At 36.6% G+C, this 9,849-nt stretch overlaps 1 pseudogene; it reads left to right on the top strand.

The window, feature by feature from the left end:
• Positions 1–212: 212 nt before the first annotated feature.
• Positions 213–2,259, top strand: LOC145066146 (nucleolar GTP-binding protein 1 pseudogene; annotated as a pseudogene).
• Positions 2,260–9,849: the final 7,590 nt, after the last annotated feature.

Consider the following 9,849-nt stretch of genomic DNA (forward strand, 5'->3'; position numbering starts at 1 on the left):
CTTAACTTTATGATGATTTTTCATGGACCTGTCAATAAAACATTCTTAATTTGTGATGATTTTTCCAATCATTTGTTTGAAAAATGTATCTGAAGAACAGAGTAATCTAATTTTACTTCAAAATTTTTGTTATCAAGTTTGCAACAAGACTTCACCACCTTTGTATTTGAATGGTATTATGAGATTTCTGATATAATGACTTGTTTTGATGCAGTTTTGGCATAAATATTCAGACATGGTGCAGTATAATTTCAAGAAAATCACAAGGGTACCCACAGAGAAAGATTTTGTAGACGTAGTCCTCAGTAGAACCCAAAGACAAACCCCAACAGTTGTTCACAAAGGCTATGCAATCAATCACATTAGGCAATTTTACATGAGAAAAGTGAAGTTCACACAAACGAACTTTCACGAAAAGCTCTCCACCATTGTAGACGAGTTCCCAAGACTCGATGACATTCATCCTTTCTATGGCGACCTTGTTCATGTCCTTTACAACAAAGATCATTACAAACTCGCCCTTGGTCAAATCAACACAGCAAGAAACCTCATTGAGAAAATAGCCAAAGATTATGTCAAGTTGTTGAAATATGGCGACTCGCTTTACAGATGCAAAGCCTTAAAAGTTGCAGCTCTTGGTAGAATGTGCACAGTGACAAAGAGAATTGGGCCAAGTTTGGCTTATCTTGAACAGATCAGACAACACATGGCTAGGCTTCCTTCTATTGACCCAAACACTAGAACCATTTTGATTTGTGGGTATCCGAATGTTGGAAAGAGTTCTTTCATCAACAAGATTACAAGAGCAGATGTCGATGTACAACCTTATGCTTTCACTACAAAGTCTCTGTTTGTTGGACATACTGATTATAAGTATTTAAGGTATCAAGTGATTGATACTCCAGGGATTCTAGATAGACCTTTTGAGGATAGGAACATCATAGAAATGGTTAGTATAACAGCTTTAGCACATCTCAGAGCTGCTGTTTTATTCTTTCTTGATATCTCTGGTTCTTGTGGATACACTATTGCACAACAAGCTGCTCTTTTTCATTCCATTAAGTCGCTCTTCATGAATAAGCCTTTGATAATCGTCTGTAACAAAACGGATTTGCAATCTTTGGAAGGGATTTCGGAAGATGATAAGAAGTTAGTTGAAGAGATGAAGTCAGAAGCAATGAAGACTTTGGTTGTAGATGGTCAACAAGTGTTGTTGACCATGAGTACTTTGACTGAAGAAGGGGTAATCGCGGTAAAAAACGCAGCTTGTGAGAGGTTGTTGGACCAGAGAGTTGAAGTCAAAATGAAGTCAAAGAAGATAAACGAGTGTTTGAATCGGTTTCATGTTGCAATGCCAAAGCCACGTGATCAGAAGGAAAGACCTGTTTGTATACCTGAAGCTGTTGTTGAAGCTAAAGCCATGGAAGCTGAAAAGGTGAAGAGGAAGTTGGAAAGGGAGAATGAAAATGAAAATGGTGGAGCGGGTGTTTACTCTGCAAGTTTGAAGAAACATTATCTTTTAGCTGATGACGAATGGAAGGAAGATAACATGCCTGAAATACTCGATGGGCATAACGTGTATGATTTTATCGATCAAGATATTTTACAGAGGCTTGAGGAATTGGAGAAAGAAGAAGGGCTTCTTCAAGAACAAGGAGATGGAGAAGATGAAGAAATGGAAGGTGAGGATTTGACTCCAGAACAACAGAAAGAGCTGAATGAAATCAGGAAAAAGAAAAGCATATTAATCCGTGAACATAGAATCAAGAAAAGCACAGCTGAAAGCAGACCGATTGTTCCAAGGAAATTCGATAAAGACAAAAGATTTACATCGGAAAGAATGGGGAGACAGCTGTCATCATTAGGGCTTGATCCATCAAAAGCAATGAAAAGGGTGAGAAGTGAGTCAAGGGGTAGAAAGAGGGAGAGATCATCTGATCATGGTGATGGAATGGATGTGGATGATGGTGAAGGATCGAATAAGAAGATGAAGATTAGGTCAGAGTCAAAGTCAAGGTCAATGTCGAGGTCAAGGTCAATGTCAAGGCCACCTGTGCATGAATTGGTTCCAGGTGAAGGGTATAAGGATTCAGCTCAGAAGGTGAAGGCGTTTAAAATGGGAAAGAGTTCGGTTCACAAGAGGAATAAGGCAGCTAAAAAGGGTGAGGGCGATAGAGTCATTCCAACATTGAAGCCAAAACATTTGTTCTCTGGGAAAAGGTCAAATGGGAAGATTAGTAGACGTTAAGCAAATTCAAGGTAAACTTTGGTTTATATATTTTGATTTATTAATGATTCTTAACTATATAGGGTGTTTATATTTTTTGCATCGGTTTTTAATTATGATATTTTTTTTCTGCTTATGTGAAGGTACACGTTAATAATGGTGTTCTCAATCGGATCCTGTTACCATATTTTTGAAGTTAGATGAATAATGCACCTTTACCTGGTTTTGTTTGTTTATGGGTTTTGCTTTTTTTTTTTTGGTTATGATTCTAGTGACAAGTTCATAGTTCTTTAGATTGATGCTCATTAGTCATTTACACGCAAAGAGTAAGCAATTGAGTTTTGTTAAACATTTGATGTTAACATGAGTTTTTATGTTATTTATGGATGCTATGTTTGCCTTATTGTATGTGTTTTGTTCCAACCATGTAACGTAACAAAATTCTTTTTTGAAGAAATGAATAATACTTTATAATTTTTATTTAGACAAAAATACAAAAAATAGTCCATATGATATATATTTTTTCTAGGTTTTAGTTCAAACCAACCTTTCTTTTTTTTTTTTTAAGGTTTTAGCTTAAATCAACTTTTTATTTTTATTTTTGGATATGTGGTTTTGGTCATCCCAAAAATTATAGTGAGTTGAATACCTTTATTTATTTATTTTCTATTTTCATTATTTTTTGGAAAAAGGTAAATTACACGAATGGCTCCTATGATTAAAAATAATTTGATCTCTAACTTTAATTTTTAAGAAAGACAATCCTTATAAATTGAATTTGTTTTGGTCCTAAATCCTAATACAGTTAAAACGACTAATATATCTTTTTTATTTTCATTTAACATTATTTTATGTATTTATTAATTATGTATATAAATTTATGTATTTATAAAATGAATATGGCCACAGCTCAGCATATCCTTTTTACCAGCACACCCTCGCCATCGCCGGCATCACATCCCACCACAGCCTTCACCATTAAACCCAGGAAGTCGCCGGAGAAGGTGAATCTTACTGGAAGAACACCAACACCCTAAACCCATCTTAAAAAGCTCACTCTCATCTCCAATCTTGAATCAAGTTTCAGCAAAAGGATGGATTAAGTTTTGTATTCCGATTCGAAACAGCAACAAAAACAATGGAATAAGTTGTTCAAGTTTTTCACTGTGACTTTTTCACCATTGTCTGATCACCAACAAAGTTTTGATTTTATTATTTATTATCTATCAAAATATCCCCAAAATCAAAGTCACGATGGTCAAAATTAAAGAACATTGAAACCTTGGTGAACTTACGATTGGTCAAAATCAAATCATACCATTTTCTGATAAAGAAATGAAGGAATTAGAGATTGAAGATGGAGATGCAGATGAAGATATCGATCTAATTACACATGTAGTGATTTCTCTGATTCTCTCGATCAATCTCTATCTCACTCATGAATTTGACAGAGAAAAAAGATAGGGTAGGCTCGGAGGAAGAAGACGAGGCATTGACCACGTATGTGCATCAGGTTCCACCAAATCCTAGCCATGTCTCTTTCTTCTCTTCTGCGATGCTGTTGAGGGCTTGAGGCGACATGACCACAAGCTTCAGTGACGAGATCTGGCAGCAGGCGACGGCATTCGTGTGTATTTTTGGTTACTTGTTTTCTTTCAAGAACGTGGGAGGGAAAGAGGACAAGATAGGGACGGTGGTTGGGTATTTTTTTTATTTCCTTTAAATTTAAACAACAAAATAAATTTAAAAAATAGATAAGGGTATAATAGTCTTTTTAAGTCTAGAAGAGACAAAATAATATCTAGAACAAACAAAGGGTTATTGTCACTCTAGCCCAACAAAGTTACGTATAATGGTTTAAATGGTCCCTCATGATTATTTCTTGCGTTTTAAGGGCTTAAACTTGTTAATGACCGATTGAGAAAGTCACCTTACCCATTTTAGCAGGTTAACCTGCCTCGTTACTTGCCATGTATACGTATGAGGTAACTCACTGAGTCAATACCGAGTTGACACGATGACACATAAGTTGGCACATGCAGATTAGTAATTATCGCCTTTAATGTCCACCAACAGCCCAACAACCTTTCACTGTCTATTCGATTGAGTCCCAGGCACAAGTCTCGAATTATAAGGGGACATACGCATGTGGGGTTTGAAGTAAAACAAATCTAAAACTTGTTTACCATTTTCGGGCAAACAATCTTGTGGAAGAACCCTTAAAAAGCAACAATGTCGGCTCCACCACCTTCACCCAACTCTATAAATTCTGGTGAAGACATCAACTACAATGTGCTCCACTCAATCTTCTGTGATTGTGGTCCGAAGATTACAGAAAACCAAACTGAAATGAAAAGGTTAAAGGAGCAACTAGGACAAGAGTATATCGTTTGCAGGATCGACCACATCAGTCTCCAGCACAAGCTGGATGGCCATGATCAGAAGTTTAAAGCCGTTGGTGTTGCTCTGGGTGGCATGATGTTGGGGATGCTCTTGTTGCTGGTTGTTGTGCTCCATTTCCTTGTTAAGCTTTGGTGATGGGTTGATCTGCAGCTAAGGTGGTTAATGGTTAAGAAGGTTATTAGTATGTAGTGTTCGTGTGTCTTAATTTTTTTTCTTTTATTTCTGTTTATTTTTGCGAAATATGTAAAAGTCCTGTCTTAATGACAGACATTTTGTAAGTGAAATCGAATGATTAATGAAAGACCTATCAAAATGATAGGCGTTTTGTAAAGTTGTCTGATGTTCTTTGTCGATTGTTTTTTATCTGAATTAGTTCTTAAGTTTGATAAACGGATCCGTTGAAAGTACAATAGCGGGGGTAATATAGTCTTTTACACATTGGGGGTAATATAGTCTTTTTTATGCACTGCTCCTTCATATATACCTTCTTGCATTCATTCTAGCACATTGTTTTCTTCTTCAAATACTCTTTACTGTGAAGGTACATAATGAAGAACATGGAATGTGGATGTGGAGCTGAGGCTATAATAAGAACATCTTGTACTACCAATAACCCAGGAAGGCCCTTTTATACATGCCCGAAAAAGGTAATTTACCAGTTATTCAAATTTTGGTGTTAACCCTACTTTTTTAAGATGTGTGAATTGAAGCAAATACTTGGAATCAGGATGCTCGTTCAGGTTTTATAGTTTGGGTTGATGAAATGGAGTGCAACAATGAAGGTTTGATCATAAATGGGTTGTATAAGTCCAACAAAAAACTTCAAGCTGAGGTCTTTAAGTTGAAGGTTTACCTAGTATGTAGTTGGGTATTTTTTTCTGTTTAATAATGTACAAGTTGTAATGAAGGTCAGTTGGACCAGTTGTCTTGTTATGTATCTTGTAATGCACTTTGATGTCTTCTGAAACTTGTAATGTACTTTATTTCCTTTAAGTTGTTATGTAATCTGTAATGTACTTTATTTAATTGAAGTGGTTATATTTGGGGTTTGATGTGTTTTGTATGTACGAAATATGAACAATCAAATTAAACAAAGTTAACACTTAAATCCAACCAAACACAACAAATTTAAAACATAACAACTTGTCCAATTCCAAACTTAATAACCTACTACATCCCAATACCAAACTTAACACTTAAATCCAACCAAACACAACCAAGTTAAAAGATAACAACTAAAACAAAATAAGATCCTAATCATTAAGCTCCAATGGGTTTTCACTTGTTTCTCCTTTCCCATCTTTGCCCTTCACCCTATTAGCAAGTTTCATCTTTATGATTCTCTCTAATTTCTTTCTTTTAGATATCCTTCCAGCAGCATCAATTGTTGCTCCTTGACCCTTTTGCCCTTCGTGCACTGATTTTGCTCCTTGACCATTTTGCCCTTCATTGACACCTCCTACTCCTTCACCTTTCTCTTTTCCATTGACACCTCCTGCTCCTTCACCTTTTTCATTGACCCCTCCTGCTGCTTCACCTTTTCCATTGACATCTGTTTTCCTTTTTTTAACATTTAGTTTGGGCCTCCTGCCAACTTTAGGTTTTTGCACTTGAGGTCTTTCAGCTTGAGGACATGTGACCTTGTTATGCCCCACATTTTGACAAACACTGCATGATATTTTTTTTCCTTGCCTTAGACACAGTGTGCCTTGGTAGCTTCTCTGATGCATCTCTTCTTCTATTAACCTTTGGTCTACCTGGCATTCTTCTCTTCATTGGTGGAAGAGGTGGTATGAAGTCAGTAGATGGCCACATGTTGCTACCATTCATCCCATGAATTAGATACTTATAGGTGTTCTTGTAGATTGCTCCATAGAACATTGTATCAACATAACCACCAACATCTCTATTGAGGAATGATATAGTTGCAACTGAATGCACACATCCATACCCATTAAGTTGCCACACTCTACAAGTGCAAGTCTTCTTGTCCAGGTCAATAGCATAGCACTCAGCCATGTTTCTTGTTTCAAATTGGTTAAGACCACTTGGTAAAACCTGCCAATACCTAGTGTAGACATAACATAAGTAATTATATTAATTTATGAGTTTAGAGTTTAGAAAGTACCTTTGTGCTTTTTTTAATTGATTCAGAAGGAGTGTAATTGTTGGGCAAGGCTTGTAATCAGGCCATGAACTACCTTTAATTTTTAAATTGTATATTCTCTCCATAACATACAATCTAATCTCCTCTAACATGGTGATGATTGGCTTTTTCCTAACATCTCTTATCACACTGTTGAAGCTCACAGATAACCCATTCTCCACTGCATCACACATCTTTCCCTCTTGAAAAAATGCTCTACTCCAAGATTTGGGGTTGGTGTCCATAAGATAAGCAAAGGCTGCAGGGTTAAGCACTTCAATCTCCTTCATGGCAACATTGAATAAAGGCTCAGTGGATGCCTTGCTTGCCTTCCAAAACATGTTTTCATAATGCACACCACTGAATCTTTTCCTAAAGTTGGCAAAAATATGCCTTGCACACTGCCTATATTCAGTAATAGGCAGTATTTCCTTCACAGCCTCTAACAGCCCCTGTGCAACAATGGTAACAAATTATATAAAGGGTATGAAACTAGAATTTATTAAATTAGGAAGTAAAACTACTAACCTTATGCTGATCTGACATTAATGTTATACCAAAACCATCATTCAGTTGCAAGTCACCTCTAAGGTTTTCCATAAACCATTTCCAATTTTCTTTGTTCTCTACACAGACAACTGCCCATGCAATTGGAAATATGTGATTATTGGCATCTCTTCCTACAGCAGATATGAGCTCACCACTACATAAGCCCTTTAAGAAACATCCATCTAAATTTATAACCCTTCTACAACTCCCTCTCCACCCTTTCTTAAGCCCATCAAAACACAACTAAAGTTTGCTAAAATAATTCTTACCATCTGGCATAGAATTGACATCAATTTTAACTGTTGATCCTGGATTTGATCTTCTAATCTCCTCACCATATGACCACAACTTTGCATAATGCTCCACTAATGTTCCTTCAATCAGTTCAATTGCATACTTCTTTGCTCTTTTACATTGTCCCATACTCACATCTATAGCAAATTTCTCTTTAACCTCATCCCTAAGTAGCCTCACACTAACCTTTTGTTTCTGTAAAAATTGTGTTGTGTAATGGGTACCTATCCATGAATAATTGACAATTGAACCTAACTTGAAGTTTCTTGCACAATTATGCTCATTTATAAGACTCTTTATCTGGAAAGACTTTTCCTCACTCATCTAAGAAGCCCACATCCTAAACTTACACTGCCCAGAACAACATTTCACTAACAGCCTCCTACTATCATTTTTTTGTAACACAAACGATAACCATTTGCTACAGCATAGTTACACATCATATGTTTCAGTTGTTTAGGACTCACAAATCTCATACCTAATATAGGTTTTTGCTTTTTCCAATGAACATTCTCATTGTAAATAGCCTGGTCAGTAGAAATTACCTCAACTTCATCTAGTGGATCATATGTATCTTCACGAGGTGGACTATTTGGGGTGACTTGCTCCTTTGGGCACAACTTACATAGAAACTCATCCTCCTTTGTCTTGTTCATAGGAATGCACTCATCATCATCACTGTCCCCTTCCATGTGAATGTCATCATCTTGCTCTCCTTGTAAATCCTCGTTTGGACGTGGGATATCATCCATACAACCATGTAAATCTTGCATGTCGATACCATCATCCATATCCATACGACTGTGAACTTTTTCACGATCTTCATTTGCACCAGATAATTGGTCCAAAGAACTGCCAACTTCTGCTTGCTCTTCAAGAATCCATTGATGTACATTAACACCAAGATGGTCCATATATACATCGATTACACAATCAGAAGCATACCCTACTTCGATTAGTTCCATGTAATCCATGTCATTCGCGATTAACCTTAAACCATCAGGAAAAACAATATCGGGCATGAAAAAGTACACATTCACACATATCTCACATGCGAATCTTTCAAGGAACTCGACAAATTCCTTCTTGTCCATTCCAGCAAAATTAACATCATCAAACCGTTGCTCTGCTCCATCTATGTAAGTAATAGAGGGGTACCTGGTAAAAATTCCAGCAAAATGTAGATCGATCTTCATGAAAACGACCATAGCAACAACAAAGTTCCCCGATTTGAGTGACTAACACTTGAAGAAAAGGATAGGACCAAAGAAAAAATCAACAACAAAGTCCGATGCGGAAGTTATAGACGAAAGTGAAAGAAGGGGATAGTTGAGGGGTTTAAACATACAATATCTCTTATTAACTTTTGTGCACACGTGGCAATGAAATGACCTTATTGAATATGACGTGGAATGCCAGGTAGTATGGGGTCATCGGTTGACCCCTTCATTTTTCCAAGATTGCCCTTTTAAACCAACAAATAACAAGTTTATGCCCTTAAAATGCAAAAAATAGTCACGAGGGGCCATTTAAACCATTATACGGAACTTTGTTGGGCTAGAGTGACAATAACCCAACAAACAAAATACAAAACAAAATCATGTTAAAGGGATTTTCCGAGTAAAAAAAATAACTTAGGGACCAAGTATGCAAATCGTGTAATTTACCCTTTTGAAAAAACCCTACTAATTGTTTCAGATTTTTGTTCAAACACATGAATACATGAAAGAATTCGCTTCAGATCTTCGGTTTTTGGTTTTTGATCTTCGTTCATAACTTTCAGAAGGGTTTGTTCGTTCATAGCTTCCAGATGAAGAAGCTGAGAACCCTTGAACTTGATCTGATTTTGTTTGCCTGTATTCCTCAGATCTAGGTTCATAAATTTATTCTTGAATATGTTCATCCAAAAACGCTTTACCAGATCTGATTTCATGTGTGTGTGTGTTCATAAAATATGGGGTTCATGAATTTTAGTGTGTGTGTGTGTGTGTTTGAGCTATCAAGAGGCTTTTGAGGCTTAGGGATATGGGTGAGATTAACCATCGAAGGTATGAGTGGTGAAGGAGGAACCAGTTAGGTGGAGCTCTCGTGGAGGGTTTGGTAGCATGGTTCTTATTATTTGAAACATAACTATGAACACACAAGAACAAACCAAGAAAATAGGGAGGGAGAACAGGAACAAACCTAGAAAAAGCACTTGATAAGGATATGAGAGAGAGAGAGAGAGAAA

This window comes from Lactuca serriola, chromosome 8 (genome assembly GCF_051521515.1).
Source record: "Lactuca serriola cultivar US96UC23 chromosome 8, Lser_US96UC23_V15, whole genome shotgun sequence".
NCBI classification, from domain to species: domain Eukaryota; kingdom Viridiplantae; phylum Streptophyta; class Magnoliopsida; order Asterales; family Asteraceae; genus Lactuca; species Lactuca serriola.